This window comes from Triticum aestivum, chromosome 1D, assembly GCF_018294505.1.
Source record: "Triticum aestivum cultivar Chinese Spring chromosome 1D, IWGSC CS RefSeq v2.1, whole genome shotgun sequence".
NCBI classification, from domain to species: Eukaryota; Viridiplantae; Streptophyta; class Magnoliopsida; order Poales; family Poaceae; genus Triticum; species Triticum aestivum.
Genome location: NC_057796.1, coordinates 89,689,941 through 89,708,955, shown reverse-complemented (window position 1 = coordinate 89,708,955; position 19,015 = coordinate 89,689,941).

The window sequence follows — 19,015 nt, the reverse complement described above, 5'->3', positions numbered from 1 at the left end:
ACTACTAGCAATGTGCCAATGCGTTGCCACACAATCAAAGTAGATTAATACAAATTCACCGATTTGATAGAAAAAAAGTCTAGTTTTGAAATACGTATATCACTAAAAATATGTTATGTTTCACTCAAAATATATTCCTTTGGCAGTTTTGATGAGATAAGGGAGGAATGTTGTTGGTTTCAAGATTCGAGAAGTGGTATATGTCTAATTTCTACTCTTACTAGCAAGATGCCCGTGCGTTGCACGGAACATCAAGATCTTGTGGGAGAAAAGGATGAACGAGGGAAGGCCTTATCTGCAAATGTGGTGAAGAGTGCGGGTAAATTGCCATATTTTCCTTCCTATCCGTCAGATATAAATCGGACGACCTACATTGCAGGATGGCAGGCCCACCATCATCACCAACTCTATTTTTTATCCCTACTCTTATAAAAAGCATTGTCGGTGATGATCGTGTGCCTGCCATCCTGCAATATAGGCCGTCCGATCTATATCTGATGGATAGGAAGGAACTATGGCAATTTTGCAAAAAGATACCCACACCCCTCTCCACATTTGCAAATAAGGCCTTCCCTCGTTCATCCTTTTCCCCCACAAGATAAACTACTCATACAAATGCATCTTGATGTACCGTGCAATGCATGGGCATCTTGCTAGTTGTTGCAAAAAACCCATGTGTGTGTGAGAGAGAGGGCGAGTGGAGGAGGACGGAGTGCATGTGTGACAAAGACACAAGGAGTGTGTGTGTGATAGGTATCAACTTAAAATGAGGCGATAGTGTGTGTGTGCACGATCGAGAGGGCGTGTCTCAAGAAGGGAAGAAAAATCTACATAGATACAAGGAGCGAGAGAGAGACATGTATGCGATGGTGGAAGCACGAGTGTGCGGGTGTATAAACCTATCTAGAGGCTAGCTAGTCGATAAATGTTTGTGAGAGAAATACGAGTCGGGGTGCGAAAGCGAGAGTTTTGTGTGTGAGAGAGAGAGACGGTAGTCGGGAAGGGGAGTGGAAGCAGGAGTTGTGTGTGTGTGTCTGTGAGAGAGAGAGGAGACGGTAGTCGGGGTTGTCTGATCGGTAAACAAATGAATAATGTCAGTCTGGGATGGGGACGAAAAGGAGACCGCAACAAATGTTGTGTCTACAGGAGAGAGAGAGTAATTTTAGTGGTATGAGTCATATGTAGAGACATATAGGGTGTGTGAGAGAATCCCATAGAGAGAAAGACGAAGTGAAAGACGAGTGGAGACTGTGTGTGTGGCGGTGAAAAAGAAAGCTTAGGTACCGAGTGATACCAGAGAACAATAGAGACGTGAGAGATAATGAAAACCGTATAATGTATAATGATAGGGAGAGTGTGACACTTCTCAAGGGAGACGTCGAGAGACCATGTTTGCGAGGATAGGAGAAACATGAAGTGCGCGTGCGGGTGAGCTGGAGAAAAGAGAGTGATAGCTACCTGAAGGAGCATGCATGCGAGAGAGATGGGCGTGAAACGAGTGAACAAAAAAGGGATTCAAATATTTGAATTCGAGATGATGATACATGTAATCCATACTTGAACCAAAATTGATCTATCAAACATGCATACTCATATGAATTCACGCACACTATGTTATTTAATATGTAGATATTACTGATCCATACATTTTAGTAGAACATAAGTTGGTTAAATTTTTTCGAATTCAACCTTAAGATTTCGAGATCGTTGTATTTGTAAATCATATTATACATATAAAGGAGCAGAATTCTTTGTTGTGCTTTTGAAAGTATATATAAAAAAATGATGTATATAGAATGTAATTCCAATTGAAAATGGATCCCGCCCGAAAAAAAATAGAATACAAACGGGATTCGAATTGAGTTGGCACGGTAAACGTGCACTCTGCAAAATTTGAACGAAGCGGGGAAAGTCGCAGTAACCGCCCGAAACCAAAATCTGCGAGATGGAAATCACTACTGCCTATCCCTGCCACGCAAAGCCTATCTGCTGGATTTCTATAGGTTTCGATAGGGGTAGGTTTGTAATTTCACCCAAACGTGACGTAACCGCCTCTCACCCGGATTCATACACGGTGGGCACCAAAACACAGTGTGTCCTCGGCCGGAATCGACTCCCTCCCCGATTCATATTCATACGCGGTGGGTGCCAAAAACAAACTCTCGTCGGCAAATATTCGTTGTATGCGAGATTACCGTCCTATCCCCAACCGACTAATGTTGCTGTGATGTAGTAGAAATTTGAAACGGGGGCTAAGTTTGTAAATTTCCTCGCATTTGAGACAAGCGCGCCCTGAATACATGGTTCCCCCTTCCTCTCTAACTCCCTTTTCCCCATTCGTACTCCGTGGGCGCCAAAACACCCTCTCCACCCCACCCTCCTCCGTCCGCCGCCGTCCGCCACCCCATCCACCGCCGTCCTCCTCCACCATGCCGGAGCTGATACCCCGACGCCGCCGTCCATTACAAGAGATCGACCTCTCTCATCCACGGCTTCAGACCGGGATCCTTGCATCCCGTCCTCTCGCTTCATCCCCGCCGTCGTCCACCTTGCATGCGCCGCTCCTACGACCGTCTCGTCCACCGCGCCCCGCCGCCACCATCTACCCTCCTAGATCTGCTTCCACGCCGCCGACAGCCATCGCTACCGCAGCACCGTCAAATTCTCAGCAGATGCGTACACGGCGCCGCACCAGAGGCGGTACTCTTTCGTATCTGCTCAACTTATTTATCGCAGCAAGAAAATAGATCGCCACTGCTTTAATCTGATTTCTTGTCTTGGTTGCGAAGTTGCCTTTGTCCGGTTTGCACCTTCAGATCTGCCATGGCACGCTCAACACTATACTCCCAATGCTTATGGTTTTCCCCTTTTATATTCCACACTAGTTAAATCACAGTAGACTAAATTTCAAAATTGGGTCAGTCGATTTTTCAGAGCTCGCCGGAGTTCGCCGGTGCGATCGAAGGGGCTCGGGTGGTTGTGGGGCCTCGCCGAACGAAGAAAACTCGATGCGGGTGGGGGTTGGGGCGGGGGTGAGGTGGGGGTGGCGGAGGAACACAGGCGGTGGGGGCCGGTGGTCCGGTCGGCGGCCCGTGCGGTGTTCTGTATGGGAAGAATCAGAGACGAGGAAGAAGAAGGGTTAGGAGACGTAGGATCTTCATCCAACCGCCTAAAATGGTCGAGAGACGGCTGGGAGTTGCATTCTTAATGCGCTCTGGTTCATCATGTGTGGGCACTGCGCAACCAACATTTTATTATCCAAAATCTGCTTGCTCTTCTTTACCATGTTCCTCTTCCGTTCTTCTTTAATATGTACTCTCTCTGTTCCTAAATACAAGTCTTTGTATAGATTCCACCATGGACTACATATGGAGCAAAATGAGTGAATCTACACTCTAAAATGTATCTGGATACATCTGTATGTGATCCATAGTGGAAATCTCTACCAAGACATATATTTTGGAACGGAGGGAGTATGATAGTAGTACAGTATGTTCCTTGTACTGAAGATGAGCAGGGACATTTGCAGTGTAGAGGTCTATACAGTCGGTTGTGATGGACACTTTGAGCCTCTTTGATTCGTAGGATCTTGTAAACATAGGAATAGGATTTGTAGTGGCCTGCCCACTTGAATCCTATAAGAATAGCAAGGAAATGCGGGGAGTTGTGTCGCCTTTGAGAGTTACACTGATATTAACAGTACCGCACCTTCACTTGAAGAGAGCTGGTATCCGAAGCCTTTCTAGCCGTACCGGCAATACTAGCACATATATTCCAGCAAGTTCCACTTTGCTGATTTTACTCTGATGCTTAAGGTTTTCCTGTTATATCTACACTATGATCTGTGTAGCTGCTTTGTGTCGCACTAGCAGCAGTCCACTCTTGAAGCTAAACACTGCAATGACTTACAAAATTGGCACCAAGGCATTGAGTGCCATTCTGGATGCAATGAAACTCATACGCTCCCCACCTGTTGATTCTTGTTCAGAATATGATCCTAATGACTATTCTAACCTCGAGGAGTCAAAGGCAGATGGCCTGTCCTGTTCACCCATCAAGGTGCCTGTTCTAATTTGGCAATGTTTTATTGGTTGCGGGTATCTTGCATATGTTGTCTTCCATTTCTTCTACTTTGTTGCACCGCCATCTGCTTAGTTTACTCATCATATATGTCGAGATGCCATGCCTATCCATTATCAATACATATTCCATCTGTCATCATACCATGTTTTTCCACTCAAATGCTGCTCTTGTGCATCAGACATCAAAAAGGAAGAGGGTGATTGCCGAACCTGAAGGAGCACCAGCAAAGTCCTTGAAAAACGTGGTGGTGCCGGAGAAATCAGACAGCACCCCACTTATATTGGTTGTACAACCAGTGACACAAAACGTAGGACCGACTCCAGCAGACTGTACCCATACTTCACTGGCCACACCACTAGCCCCACCACACAGGACCTGCACTCCAGCAAAAGGTATACCGATTTCATTTGCCATAGCACCAGTTGTACCACTGAAAGATCCCACTCCAGCAAAAAGTACAGCAAGTCCACCGGCCGAAGACCTATCCCAACTGCAGAGACGGCCAATTCCTGCAGATTGGAACCCCATTCCATTTATTCCCAGTTTAAAAGACAATGCTTTCAATGTTGTTAGGGACTACGTGCATATATTCCCATCATGGGAAGATTATTGTGAAGACAAACACCATTTTCACATCTTCCTGTCCAACTTACGTGTAAGTGCTATTATTCATGGTTATTATTTTCCTGTTTTCTGCTGATTGAACACATCAATGATTTACATTACATTGTTGTAACTAGGCAAGGGTCAATCTGGATAGTCATGACGAGCAAAGCTTGCTTGTGCTTTTCAAGGAAGCATTGCAGCAGTATCGGTGTTACCTGAGGAAATCACACTTTGATGGCAAGTCTATAAACGAATTTCCGGTGAAGTCTCCTGTGCTAAATTTAGAAGACATTGAATGGAAAAACCTTGTTATGCACTGGTCTCGTTCCCAGGATGAGGTACTGTCTATGAAATCACATGACAATTTGAACTTCTACTTTTCCGCATGTGCCTTACGGATCTTTTTTGCAGGAAATCTGCTCGAAGAAGAATTCCGGTTTGACAAGAACAACAGGATATCGCAAATATGCTGCCTGCTGCTTTGCTCTTGTTAGTACCTGTTGTCCTGTATCACTGTACTTGCATACATACCTGGTTCATTATGTGATAGCAGTATGCATGATAGCTTGCTTATCAATTGTTCGCTCCAAATTATCTGATCTGTATGAATGGTTACATTAGTGTAGAATATATCCAATGCCAATGTTTTTTTAGCTCTGCATTGTTCTTGTAAGTACATGCTGTCCTTTATCAGTGTACTTATAATGATAGGTAGTTGCTCATGTACCATCACTCTGCAGCTTATTTTCCTTTGCCCTCCATTTTCTACACATCAGATCTATATTTACTCTTACCATAAGGTTGGTACTGAAGAAGTTTAGCTGTGCATTGCTCTTGGTTGTACCTTTTGCCTGTATCGCTGCACTTACATTTATAGCTACTTGGTTATGTAGCATCACTCTTCATCTTATCTTAAATATTCTCCATTTTTTCGTATATTATCACATCTATATTTACTCTTAACAAAATGTAGAATAAAGGCAATGCTTTTGAAGAAGATTCTGTGGTAAACTTCTTGAATTGCCCCCCCCCCATCAGCATGGACACGGCCTTTATAGAGCCTGTCTTCACCAATAATGTAAGTTTGTCCATCTCAAGCCTTCAAACTTTGTTGTATATATTTGGTTAGGCATGACTGCAATAGCTGTTTATTTTTGGTGTTTGCATCAAATTGCTTGTTTAAAGTTTATTATGTAGTTCATAAACAAAAGTTTGTCCTTTCTCAATTTAAGTTTTCAGTTGTACAACCAAGTTCCTTCTTCATACCATGTAAATTAAACTATACAGAGCAAGTGATCTTCTTTTGCACCGCATGTATGCTTCTGTTCTTCATGTGTAATCCAGTGGTGTGGTGAACCTACCCACTACAGCACAATGTCATATTCTGCAATGTCTTAACTATGAACAATGTCATATCATTCTACTATTATTTAAACCGTCTCTTTATTTGCCAATCTGAAATGGTATAAATTGACAGCACACTAACCATTGATACTTATGAGTTCTTGATCTGTAATCCAGTGGTGTCGTGAAGCTGCCAACTCCTTCACAATGTCATTTCCTGCCATGTCTTGACCTGAACAATACCATATTGTGTTAATGCAATTTTAAACTGTGTCACTTTATTCGTCAGTAAGAAATGTGATGAATTGTCAGCACTGATACTTTTATGTGCAAAACCTATCATCTGTCTGCTTGTTTATCTTTCGAAGTGAGGAAGATATAAGTGTTGAACAAGCGCAGTCTCATCATCTTGCTCAGCTGCTTGCGCTGCAGCTCCCCAGCAGGGCTAACCTTTCTTGAACTCTATTGAAGTGTTGTCAGTTTTGTATATTATTTTGTCGGCGTGTTTATTTGCACTGGTGGCGATCTTTGATGCCCAGTGTATGTAATCTGCTGTCTGCTTGTGCTTTATTATCATAGTGGCGAACTTTGATGCCCAGTGGATGTAATATGCTGTAATTTCTTTATTGTATAGTCTAGGTTTTTTCTTATTCACGATGCTGCAGTTATTTTACTGTATATATATCATGTCTTCGCAGTAAACCGGCCAAACCGTAAAATTACGGTACATAATCGGGCCGTCATGCAATCACGATGTAGGTTGGGCCTGAAACGTGCCGAACAGCTAACGGGCCGGCAGCAGCCCGAAATGAACCCCGGCCCATGATTGTGCGAATCAAATCACGGGCTTTTAACAGGCCAAAATTGTCTCGGTCCTTGTTTGGCCCAATCAGATATCGGCTGCGAGCAGGCCGGATGCAAACCGGGCCGTAGTTAGGCCCAACTATATGACGGGCTTTTAACAGGCCGAAATTAATATAGGGCCGAAATATTAAACGGGCCCTTAAAAGGCCAAAACTAATATCAGGCCGAATTACTAAGTGGGCCTTTAGCAAGTGGGCCCAAAAGCATAGTGTCCAGTTGACGGGCCAAATCTGATATGGGCCATAATTGAGCCTAAAGCCTCTTAAAGGGCCGGACCTGATCTGGGCCGTAATTTGGCCCAGAACATGGTAGGCTTTTAACGGGCCGGATCTCATATGGGCCACTATTAGGCCCGGAGCGTGGCAGGCCATTAATGGACCGGATCAAATATGGGCCGACATTTGGCCCAAAACATGGCAGCCAGTTAATGGGCCGGCCTACTAGGGTCCTCAAAATCTTGTGGGCCTATAGCTGGGCCGGCCCATTAATGTCGGCGAAAACTCGTGGGCCTTTAGCTGGGCTGACCCATTATGATCCGCAAGAATCTTGTGGGCCTTTACCTCGGCCGGCCCATTATGGCCCGCAAAATCTTGTGGGCCTTTAGCTTGGCCAGCCCATTATGGTCCGCAAAATCTCGTGGGCCTTTAGCTGGGCAGGCCCATTATGGTCCACAAAATCTTGTGAGCCTTCAGTTGGGCCGGCCCATTTAAACTTGATGGGCCGGTCCACGTGTCAACATATCATAGGCGTGTCTCGCCCATTGGATGAGTGACACATGTGCCAACGCGGACCTGACACGTGTCTCCTCCAACCAATGATGATTTTACACGTGGAAAATCCCCATTGGTTGGGGCTTTTAACGGGTTATCGGATCCAAAACCCGACCCGATAGCTTAACGGCGTTCCGTTACGGTGGATGCCACGTGTCGGTCACCCTTGACGAAAGCACTTCTGTGACGCGCGATTTATCATCATGGAAGTGGACACTTCCGTGATGATAATTTTGGTAATGTCATGGAAGACTTCTACGACAACACAGGTATGACTATCTTGATTCTGTCATAAATTTGTCATGGATGTACATGCATGACAAAAAACGCGACCTACTGTGACAAACATGTATCATCACGGAAGTGTCTTTTTTTTGTAGTGGTAGGACTCCCGTAGGGCGCGCCATAGAGAGGGCCGGCTCTCCCCCTCATCCACTCCTTTATATACGGGGGAAGGGGGCACCCCATAGACACACAAGTTGATCATTGATCTCTCTTAGCCGTGTGCGGTGCCCCCCTCCACCATAATCCACCTCGGTCATATCGTAGCGGTGCTTAGGCGAAGCCCTCGTCAGTAGCATCATCATCACCGTCATCACACCGTCGTGCTGACGGGACTCTCCCTCGAAGCTCTGCTGGATCATGATTTCGTGGGACATCATCGAGCTGAACGTGTGCTGAACTCGGAGGTGCCGTGCGTTCGGTACTTGGATCGGTCGGATCGTGAAGACGTACGACTAACATCAACCGCGTTGTCATAACGCTTTCGCTTTCGGTCTATGAGGGTACGTGGACACACTCTCCCCTCTCATTGCTATGCATCACCATAATCCTGCGTGTGCGTAGGAAATTTTTTGAAATTACTACGTTCCCCAACACCCTCTATACTCACCCACACCTCCTATTATTCTCCAGCGACGACAACCTCACACCGCAGCCGAAGCAGTCAACCCACGTACTCCCCTCCGCATGGGCATCCACTGCCGCGTCTTCCCCCAGCTCCGCGTCGTCCCCTTCCTAGGCCTCGCCTTCGTCCATCGTCCTGGTGCTCTCGGCGCGGCGTGGTCAATGTGGTCAACGAACGACTTCCATCGGAAGAGTACTGTACGTGGAGAGGCTGATAGCTGGGTCCACGGCCGCAGCAAGGAAGTGCCTCCTTATTACGCGCAACATAATTATTCCTCCACCTGACAGCACGGAACCACCGGACGGGCCACCGTATTTTGTGAAAAAAATGTTCCCCCCCTGACTGCTGGGACCCACCAGCTACGTCTTCGCACGCAAGGAAGTGCCTGACAGTCGGGACCCACCTGGTCGAAGCGTACGTAGCGTTGTCATTCTGGTAGCGAATGTGTATGTACATATTGGTCGATCGGTCTGTCTGCAGGCTGCAAAGTTGAACCGTGGCCTGGTAAGGAAGGGCACATGTCGTAGTAGAGGTGCTCACGTAGCATGTACACATACGTACAGCGGCCAGGGTGCAAGAAAGTATATACGGCCACGTACGTACATACGGGCGGGGTCTCGAATGCCTACTCGCGCATACGTACGGCCAGGGCTCATGTACATGGCTGGGTCGGAACGGAGAAGTTGCGATGTCGTCGTGTTCATTGGGAGGCAACCGGCTGGGTCGGAACGGAATGCGTCATCGTGTTCATCGTGAGCCAACTGGCTTGGATGGAACAACTGATGGAAACGAGGCCTAGCATACCGCAGAACGGAGGAAACGGCCTTGTGTTTGACCGGCCATCGTCGAAACGGGATCCTGTTCATCGGGAGGGGTCTGGCGTACCACAAAATGGAGGAAACGGACCTCCTGCGGTCGAAACGGGGTCCTGTTGATCGGGAGGGGTGTGGCGTACCGCAAAACGGAGGAAACGGACTTGTGTTGGAGTGCTACGGTCGAAACGGGGGTCCTGTTCATCGGGAGGGGTGTGGCGTACCGCAAAACGGGACTCCACAGGATACTCTTCATCCCCACCGTCGACCTCCTCCAGCCTCCACGGGCTACTGTTCATCCACCATCGACCTCCTCCAGCCTCCACCTGCGACTGTTCATCCACGGGCTCATGTTCATCTAGCCTCCACCACGCGCTCCTCCACCGGCTACTGTTCAACCAGCCCTCTCCACGGGGTCCTGTTCAACCACCCCTCCACGGGCTACTGTTCATCCAGCCCTACACCGGTTACTGTTCAACCAACCCTCCACCGGCTAGTGTTCATCCAGCCCTCCACGGGGTCCTGTTCATGCAGCCCTCCACGGGGTCCTGTTCATCCACCTGCTCGATCGATCGGGGTACTATTCATCCAGCGGCAACGGCCTCTACTACCACGGGTTCCTGTTCATCCAACCCCCCACCAGGAACTGTTCATCCAAACCCCCCAACAACACTCACTGTTCATCCAGAGGCAGCATCGATCGGCTTCAGTTAGCAGCGGTAGCGAAGGAATCACTTGATCGGGTTCAGTTAACAGCAAGGGATCGATCGCTCGGGTTCAGTAACATAGCTAGTGCAATCGCTCGGGTTCAGTTAGATCCCAACACCTTGCTCGGGTTCAGTTAGAGCCCAACGCCTCGCACAGATGCGCGTACATACGAGAGAAACGCGCATCGCTCGGCCCCGACCACCCACCGTAACCGGGAACTCCCCCGATATTTTCCTCGCCCTCGCTTCTACCATGGTTTTTGCCGTCATGGACGGCCCAAATAATGTCATGCAGCTGCATCTCCGGCCCGCCCAGGACGAAAAGCCCATTTTCTGTCATGATTTTTTGTCATACAAGTAGGAGCCCACCACATCTATGATGATACCGGGTTTTGTCACAATTATCGTCGTAGAAGTGTCATAAGCATGACAGCAAAAAAATTGTTCGGCCCAAAATGTCACGGATGTGTCTTTTTTTGTAGTGTTGTGTTCTACTCGTGCATATCATCTACGCATAGACCTGGCTCGGATGCCACTGTTGGGAAACGTAGCATGCAATTTCAAAAAATTCCTACGCTCACGCAAGATCTATCTTGGAGATGCATAGCAACGAGAGGGGGAGAGTGTGTCTACATACCCTCGTAGACTGAAAGCGGAAGCGTTTGACAAGGCGGTTGATGTAGTCGAACTTCTTCTAGCTCCGATCGATCAAGCACCGAACGTACGACACCTCCGAGTTCTGCACACGTTCAGCGCGATGACGTCCCTCGCCTTCTTGATCCAGCAAGGTATCAAGGAAGTAGATGAGTTATGTCAACACGATGGCGTGGTGACGGTGATGGTGAAGTGATCCGCGCAGGGCTTCGCCTAAGCACCGCGAGAATGACCGGGGTTGTAAACTATGGAGGGGGGCGCCGCACACGGCTAACAATTGATGTTGTGTGTTCTAGGCGCCCCCTCCCCACATATATATAGGTGGGAGGGGGAGGGGAGAGGCCAGGAGGCGCCCAAGGGCTGGCCGCCGGCCCCCTTGAGGCTTCCTTGCCATGCGCCCCTCCCCCCTGCCCCGCCATATTTAACGGAGGGGGAGGAAAGAAGGGGGGAGAGAGAAGGAAGTGTGAATCCTAATCCACACATGCCTTTCTCCCTTCCCCTTTCCTTCTACATCCTTGGTCGGCCCATATGTGGGGCGCACCAGCCCCTTGTGGCTGGTGTGTTCCCCTCTTGGCCCATAAGGCCCATATCTTTTGTTGGGGTGCCCGAAACCCCTTCCGGTGACCTGATAAGTGCCCGGTACCCCCCGAAACACTTCCGGTGTTCGAATACTATCGTCCTATATATCAATCTTTACCTCTTGACCATTTCGAGACTCCTTGTCATGTCCGTGAAATCATCCGAGACTCCGAACAACATTCGGTCACCTAATGACATAACTCATATAATACTAAATCGTCATCGAACATTAAGCGTGCAGACCCTACGGGTTCGAAAACTATGTAGACATGACCGGGACACATCTCCGGTCAATAACCCATAGAGGAACCTGGATGCTCATATTGGCTCCTACATATTCTACAAAGATCTTTATCGGTCGAACCGTTATGACGACATACGTTATTCCCTTTGTCCATCGGTATGTTACTTGCCCGATATTCGGTCGTCAATATCCACATACCTAGTTTAATCTCGTTACCGACAAGTCTCTTTACTCGTTCCGTAATACATCATCTTGTAACCAACTCATTAGTCACTTTGCTTGCAAGGCTTCTTATGATGTGCATTACCAAGACGGCCCAGAGATACCTCTCCGATACTCGGAGTGACAAATCCTAATCTCGATCTATGCCAACCCAAAAAACACCTTCGGAGATACCTGTAGAGCATATTTATAATCACCCAGTTACGTTGTGATGTTTGATAGCACACAAGGCATTCCTCCGGTATCCGGGAGTTGCATAATCTCATAGTCGAAGGAATATGTATTTGACATGAAGAAAGCAATAGCAATAAAACTGAACGGTCAATATGCTAAGCTAATGGATGGGTCATGTCCATCACATCATTCTCCTAATGATGTGATCCCTTTATCAAATGATAACATATGTCCATGGTTAGGAAACCTTAACCATCTTTGATCAATGAGCTAGTCAAGTAGAGGCTCACTAGGGACACAGTGTTTGTCTATGTATCCACACATGTATGAAGTTTCCGGTTAATACAATTCTAGCACGAATAATAAACATTTATCATGATATAAGGAAATATAAAATAACAACTTTATTATTGCCTCTAGGGAATATTTCCTTCAACTAGGGCTCAACCTTTTTTGTCCGAATTGCAAGTTCACCCTCGACTCGCAACTGGGGCCTGCCATTTTTTAGTACCAATTGCTAGTCCACTCTCAATTCGCAATTGAGGTCGACCATTTTCCCTAGTTGCAAGTCCACCGTCGACTCGCAACTGGGGCTCGACCTTTTCTTCTCCGAGCTACAAGTCCACCCTTGACTCGCAACTAGGGTCCAACCATTTTTATCCCAGTTGCAAGTCCAAACTCGACTCGCAACTTGGGTCCGACCTTTTTAATTCCCAATTGAGTGTCCACCCTCGACTTTCCATTGAGCGTCCAACATTTTTTTCCTGGTTTCAAGTCCACCATCATCAGTGAACAAACTGTAGATAAGCCGACCCAAGTAGTTAGGATACTTTTTTGTTTTGTTTCGTTTTCTTCATACTTTTTTGCTTTTTTATTTATCTTTTTTCTGCATTGTTTTTTCTCTCCTTTTAATATTTCTATTTTTCAAAAGTTGATCTCATTTTTTCATATTCTGATAAATTTTTGTTTGTTCATGAATTCACAAGTTCCAATACATGTTTAAAAATTTGTAAATTAGTTCATTTTTCTAAAATTATTAATGTTGATAATTTTTTAAAGCAAATCAAAACATGTTCTTTTTTATTCTCTTCTTATTTATCTATTTTGTTTTTTCCTTTTTGCTTTTAGTTTAATGTATATAAAGAAGTTCGCTTTTAGTTCATTGTATATAAAAAAGATCATGTATATGAAAAACAATGTTCAGTGTGTATTGGAAAAAAATCAGCGTCTATTCAGAAAATGATCATCATATATTACAGCATTGTTCACCATATATTAGAACATTTTTGGTATTCGTTAACATGTTTTCTAATTAAAAAAACTTATGTAAATTCGTGAACATGTTTTTGAAATATGTGCTGATGAAATTTTGTTATTTACTGAAAATTAATTATAAAATATAATAGTGAAAAACGCAAAAACCAATAGGCAAAAAATAAAATAAATCATTGGTAGCCTAGAAGCTAGCTATGGGAGATGTCCTTGTAAATGTATAACGATCAGAGGTAAAAGCTAACAATTCGATTTAGCACTAGCGATCATTTTGTTTCCTAGAAAAAGCTAGCGATCAGGTAACTAGCAACTAGATTTTTTATGAGGGGAGCTAGTGACGAGATTTGCATATAGGCCAGTCACCAAGGCGGACGCACGACGATGTAGTTTTTAGTTTTGGGCTTTGACAAATTGAAATCAAACAAACAGGACAACCAGGAGAAAGATTAGAAGCTTTTAAACCATCCAGAGGAATTCGGCAGGGAGATCCAATCTCCCCTTATCTTTTCTTGATTGCAGCAGAGGGCCTCTCGTGCCTCCAGAAATTAAGTTATCAGTCATCACTTCTCGCAGGTGTTAAGGTGGCTCCCACGGCTCCGGCCGTTAACCATCTTTTATTTGTAGATGATAGCCTGTTGCTTTTCAAGTCAAGTGTTGAGGGTGCGGAACTTGTATCAATCCTACTGAATAGGTATTGTAATGCTTCTGGCCAGAGAGTAAATCATGCAAAAATTTCCATCTTCTTCAGCAAAGGATGTCCACAAGTCATCAGAGAAGGGGTGAAGAATAACCTCCAGGTGCAGAACGAATCCTTGAGTGATCGGTATTTGGGTATGCCAACTGATGTCGGACACTCCAAGAATGGTACGTTCAAATATTTACGAGATAGGGTGTGGGAAAAAGTAAGAGGATGGATGGAAAAATTACTATCAGCTACAGGCAAGGAAGTCCTGATAAAGTTAGTCGCTCAAGCAATTCCAGTGTACTCTATGTCATGCTTCCGCCTTCCGAGGGGAGTGTGCGATGATGTGACCTCCCTCATCCGTCAATTATGGTGGGGCAGTAAGAGAGGAAAGAGGAAACCAACATGGGTTGCTTGGGATGTGATGATTAGACCTAAGTACATGGGGGGTCCGGGAGTCAGAGATTTGGAGCTGTTTAACCTGGCATTATTAGCACGGCAGGCATGGAGAGTTTTGAATGATGATGATTCACTAAGTGCACAAATACTCAAGGTGGCCTACTACCCGAATTGTTCTTTGCTTGATGCAGATCTTGGACCTCATCCATCTTAGATTTGGAGGGCCATAATTGATGGGCGGGATGTACTTGCTCAAGGAATTATTCACAGAATTGGGGACGGAGAGACCACCAATATTTGGCACCATAACTGGATACCAAGGCCTAGTTTTAAGCGCCGATTACTTCTCTGCTACCGGTTCCACCAGAGCAAGTGTCTGAGCTGATCGACACAACCACAGCTTCTTGGCGGGAAGGATTGGTGAGAGCAGTTTTCACACCTTTCGACGCGGAAGAAAATTTGAAGATTCCCCTTTGCACTAGACGTGTTGAGGAATTTTGGGCTTGGAGCGAGACCCCGCGGGGGATTTTCACAGTAGGCTCGGCATACCGTATGCTTGTGACAACGAAAATCAGCAGAGAAAATTGGCTGGAGGGGACCGAGGAATCATCGCTTATAAACAGGGAGAGTGGGGAGTGGAAGAAACTTTGAAAAATGCAAGTTCCGTCCAAGATCAAAGTATTTGCATGGCGACTTACGAGGCACTCAATCCCAGCAGGCGAAGTGCTTCACCACCGTAATATGGCTACAATAGCAGCATGCCCATTATGTGGAGTTCATGATACATGCACTACAGGAATCAGGCACTTTGCCGTCAGCCATGGCTGACGGCAATGGCCTTTGCCGTCAGCCAGCAGACGGCAACAGGTCCGGCTGAATAGGCTATGGCAAAGACCTCTTTGTCGTCCGCTGGCGGACGACAAAGAAGCAAAGGTCTTTGTCGTCCGCTAACCGACGGTAAAGAGCTTGGACGGCACAAGTGGCAGTTCAAGTCCGTTAAGTGGTTAACGGCGTGCTTTGCCGTCAGCCAGCTGACAGTAAAGATGCAAAGGCCTTTGTCGTTCGCTGGCTGATGGCAAATCTGCCAAATAGGCCAGGCCCCCTACACCCCAGGTTGCACAGGTAGCTGCCACGTGGCCACTTTGCCGTCTGCTGGCCGACGACAAAGACCTTTGCCATCAGCCAGCGGACGGCAAAGTGGCTATATAGCCCCTGTTTTTCCTAAATTCATTCAATTTGACAGAATTTCACATATATATGTACACATTTCAACATAATTTCAACAATCATACCAACAATACGTTTCCAACAACATATACACGTTTCCAACAACATGAACATATATATACAAGTTTCCAACAACATTTCCAACAAGTTTCCATAAATAAAAAGGAAGCACAAGCACAAGTAAAAGTTTGCAACAAGTTTCCATCAATGCTAGCTGCTTCCTCATCTCAAGCAAATCTGCAAATTAGGAAAGATGAAAGTTAGAAGAAGAAGAAGACTAGCTAGAAGAAGAAGAAGAAGAAGAAGAGGAAAATAAACTAATTATATGATAGTTTGGAGCTAAAACAAGGTTATTATGCCATTTTTTACCTAAGTGCACTATTTATGTCAAAAATGAAGTAGCTAAGCTAATTATAGATCATTATTGAGCTATCCTAGGTTGTTATGCCATTTTTACCTAAGTGCGCTATTTATGTCAAAAATAAAGTAGCTAAGCTAATTATAGATCATTATTGAGCTATCCTAGGTTGTTATGCCATTTTTGACCTAAGTGCGCTAATTATGTCATAAATGAAGTAGCTAAGCTAATTGAGCTATCCTAGGTTGTTATGCCATTTTTTTACCTAAGTGAGCTAATTATGTCATAAATGAACTAGCTAAGCTAGCTATAGATCATTATTGAGCTATCCTAGGTTGTTATGCCATTTTCTAGCTAACAAAGCATTTGTTAAGCAAAACACTTGGGAAAACTTACCATAATCTGGGAGTTGAAGGACTGGTCGGGGTTGCGCCACCGCGAGACGGAGAAGGATCGGCCGATCCTTTGTGGGAGGCGTGCTGCACGAAAGATCATTTGCAATGTTTAGTTAGCATGATGCAACTGAAATGTCAATACTAGTAACTATTGACCATTCAAATGAAACTCACCATGTCCGTTGTAGCAATCTAGGGCATCGGCGGAGGAGTCTGGCCGGTTTTCTCGCACACGGGCAACACATTTTGTTTTCACGAGTCAGCCATATTAGTTAGTAATGAAACGAACATCACGTGCATGATTTGGCTAGTATGTGAGAGAAACTTACCACGAGGAGCTCATATAGGGCCCGGTGACCCGCGTCGTTCCGGTTCCTCTCCGCCTCCAACAGAATAGTCGTCCTCTCCTCCATCTCCCTCACCTTCTCCTCCGCTTGCCTGCTTGCCTCCGCCACAAGCTCCTTGGCCCTAGCCTCGATAGCGAGCTCCATTGGCCGTGGTCGAGGCCTCATCTCAGGAAGAGACTTCGTCTGGCACGTCTTGATCTTTGGGAGACTTCTAGGACAACGTACGAGTCCATCCCCAATGGCTATTGAGCCATGTCTCCTCCCATCACCAGATAGCATCACGAGCTCAGGATCAAAAGGACTCTGGCTCGGGTTGAACTCCTCACCTTTCATCTTCTTCCCCCAGTCTCTGTACCTCACAAGCTTGTAGTGGGAGGAGATATTGGTGAAGCTCTCTAGATGATCGAGGTCATCCTCCGACAATGCCTTGGCCTTCTTGTACGGGGCACTATGGGCCATGGCATAGAGGTCGTACAGCGGCGGCACCTCCTTCTTGTTGTGTCGCGCCTGAAAGAGAGGAACAGGGTAAATTAGTAATTAAAGCTAGCATGAAAAATGAAATTGCATGAATCGTTAAGGGCTCGAACCACATACCCAGTGATCCCCGTACTCAAACAGGTTGGAGCTCCCTTGATGGTGCAACACACCTTGCATCTGGGCACGCTTGTCCCTGTTCTTGTTGTGGATGGCTAGCCATTGGGGAGAGCACCACTCATCCACCAACCTCTCCCAACAGTCCATCTTATCCGCACACCATCTCGGGGGCGCCTAAGTTAGACAAAGAGAAATTTCAACGCTACGCCTATGAATCAAATCAAGGAAACTAGTATAAGGCCTTAAGAATAGGTAATTACCTTCATGTACTTGTCCTTACTCAGATATTTGGCGCAACACTTCTTCTCCCTCCTGATGTTAGTCGAGGCGTACTAGTCTCGAACACACTGCACCCGAGCCTCGTGCCGTAGGTTCTGGAGTAGGCGCTTGCACTCGGCTTCGAGAACCATAGCCGCGTCCGCCTCGTGTTCCTCAAGACACATGTAGAAGGTCTGCAATCAAACAAGGCAACACTGATTAGTACAATCACTAGGTACTGTTGATATTTAATTATGTAAAGGAGAAATTACCCAAAACCGCCGTCTCACAATGTCGGCCACCGTCTCGCGCACGACACCGTCGACCATCTCCCCCGGCGGGGCCGGCGCAGCCTCGTACAGCTCCCAGGTCCGTGCTAGCTGTGGAAGCTCACCCTCACCGGGCAACGTGACCCACCCTGGGAAGTGGTGCCGGACTAGAGTACCAAGGACCTGGATGGGCCTGCGGACCTTATCCGTGTGTATCCAACCCCTGCAGTATGACAAGGCCAACACATTAGATATTAATTTGAACAAACATGAAGGCAAAAGGTTAAAAAAGACTAAATGCACTTACTTCTCCCCGTTAGGCTGAATAAACCACCTCTGGTCGCGGGTCGCCGACACGGATGGTAGCTTAGTACCACCACGCTGGTAGACCTTCTTGTCCTCCTCAAATAGCTCGCCCTCGCTGTAGCTATCCTCAGATAAGGTCTCCTCGACATCATCACCATGGCCGCTAGTCTCCGGAGTCACGTGTGACGAAGACTCTGGGACCGGAGTCTCCTGGGAGGAAGACTGTTGGACCCGAGTGTCCTGGGAGGAAGACACTGGGACCCAAGGCTCGGAGACCAGAGGCTCGGAGACCCGAGGCTCGTGGACCGGAGTCCGACACGGGTCCAGGTCAGACGGGTCCACCTGAGACGGAGCAGTCTGGTGGTCCAGAGAGTCAGCGGAGGGTGGCGGCGAGGAAGGCAGAACAACCTTCCTACCTCTCCCAGCGCCCCGTCCACCTCTACCTCCACCCCTCTTCTTCCCCCGACCTCCTCTCCCGGTCAAAGAAGAAGCGCCCGCCGAAGGTGCTGGGGGTGTATGCATGCTGTCTACCAGCACTCTCCGAAGGTTCTGGGGTGGAATAACAACACCCCTCCCACACGCCGAGGTAGGAGGCTCGGAGCGCTCTTGACCCAAGCCCACCATCTGTCAACACCTGCAATGACAAAGAGTAAACAAAATTAGTACAACATAAACATAATAAAAAAATTAGTGTGTATCATCATCATGAACATAATAAAAAATTAAATACCTAATAACATTAACTATTTAATATCGGGGTGTCTGTGTCGGGGGTGCCGTGTCAGGATCTCGGGTTGTCGTGTCGGGGGTCGGGGTGCCGGTGGTGTCGTGTCGGGGTGCTGTGTCAGGGTCGGGGTGCCCCTCAGCAACCCTCGACCATCGGCAACCCTCGAGGGTCGGGGTGTCGGTGGTGTCGAGGGTCGAGGGGTCGGGGTGTCGGGG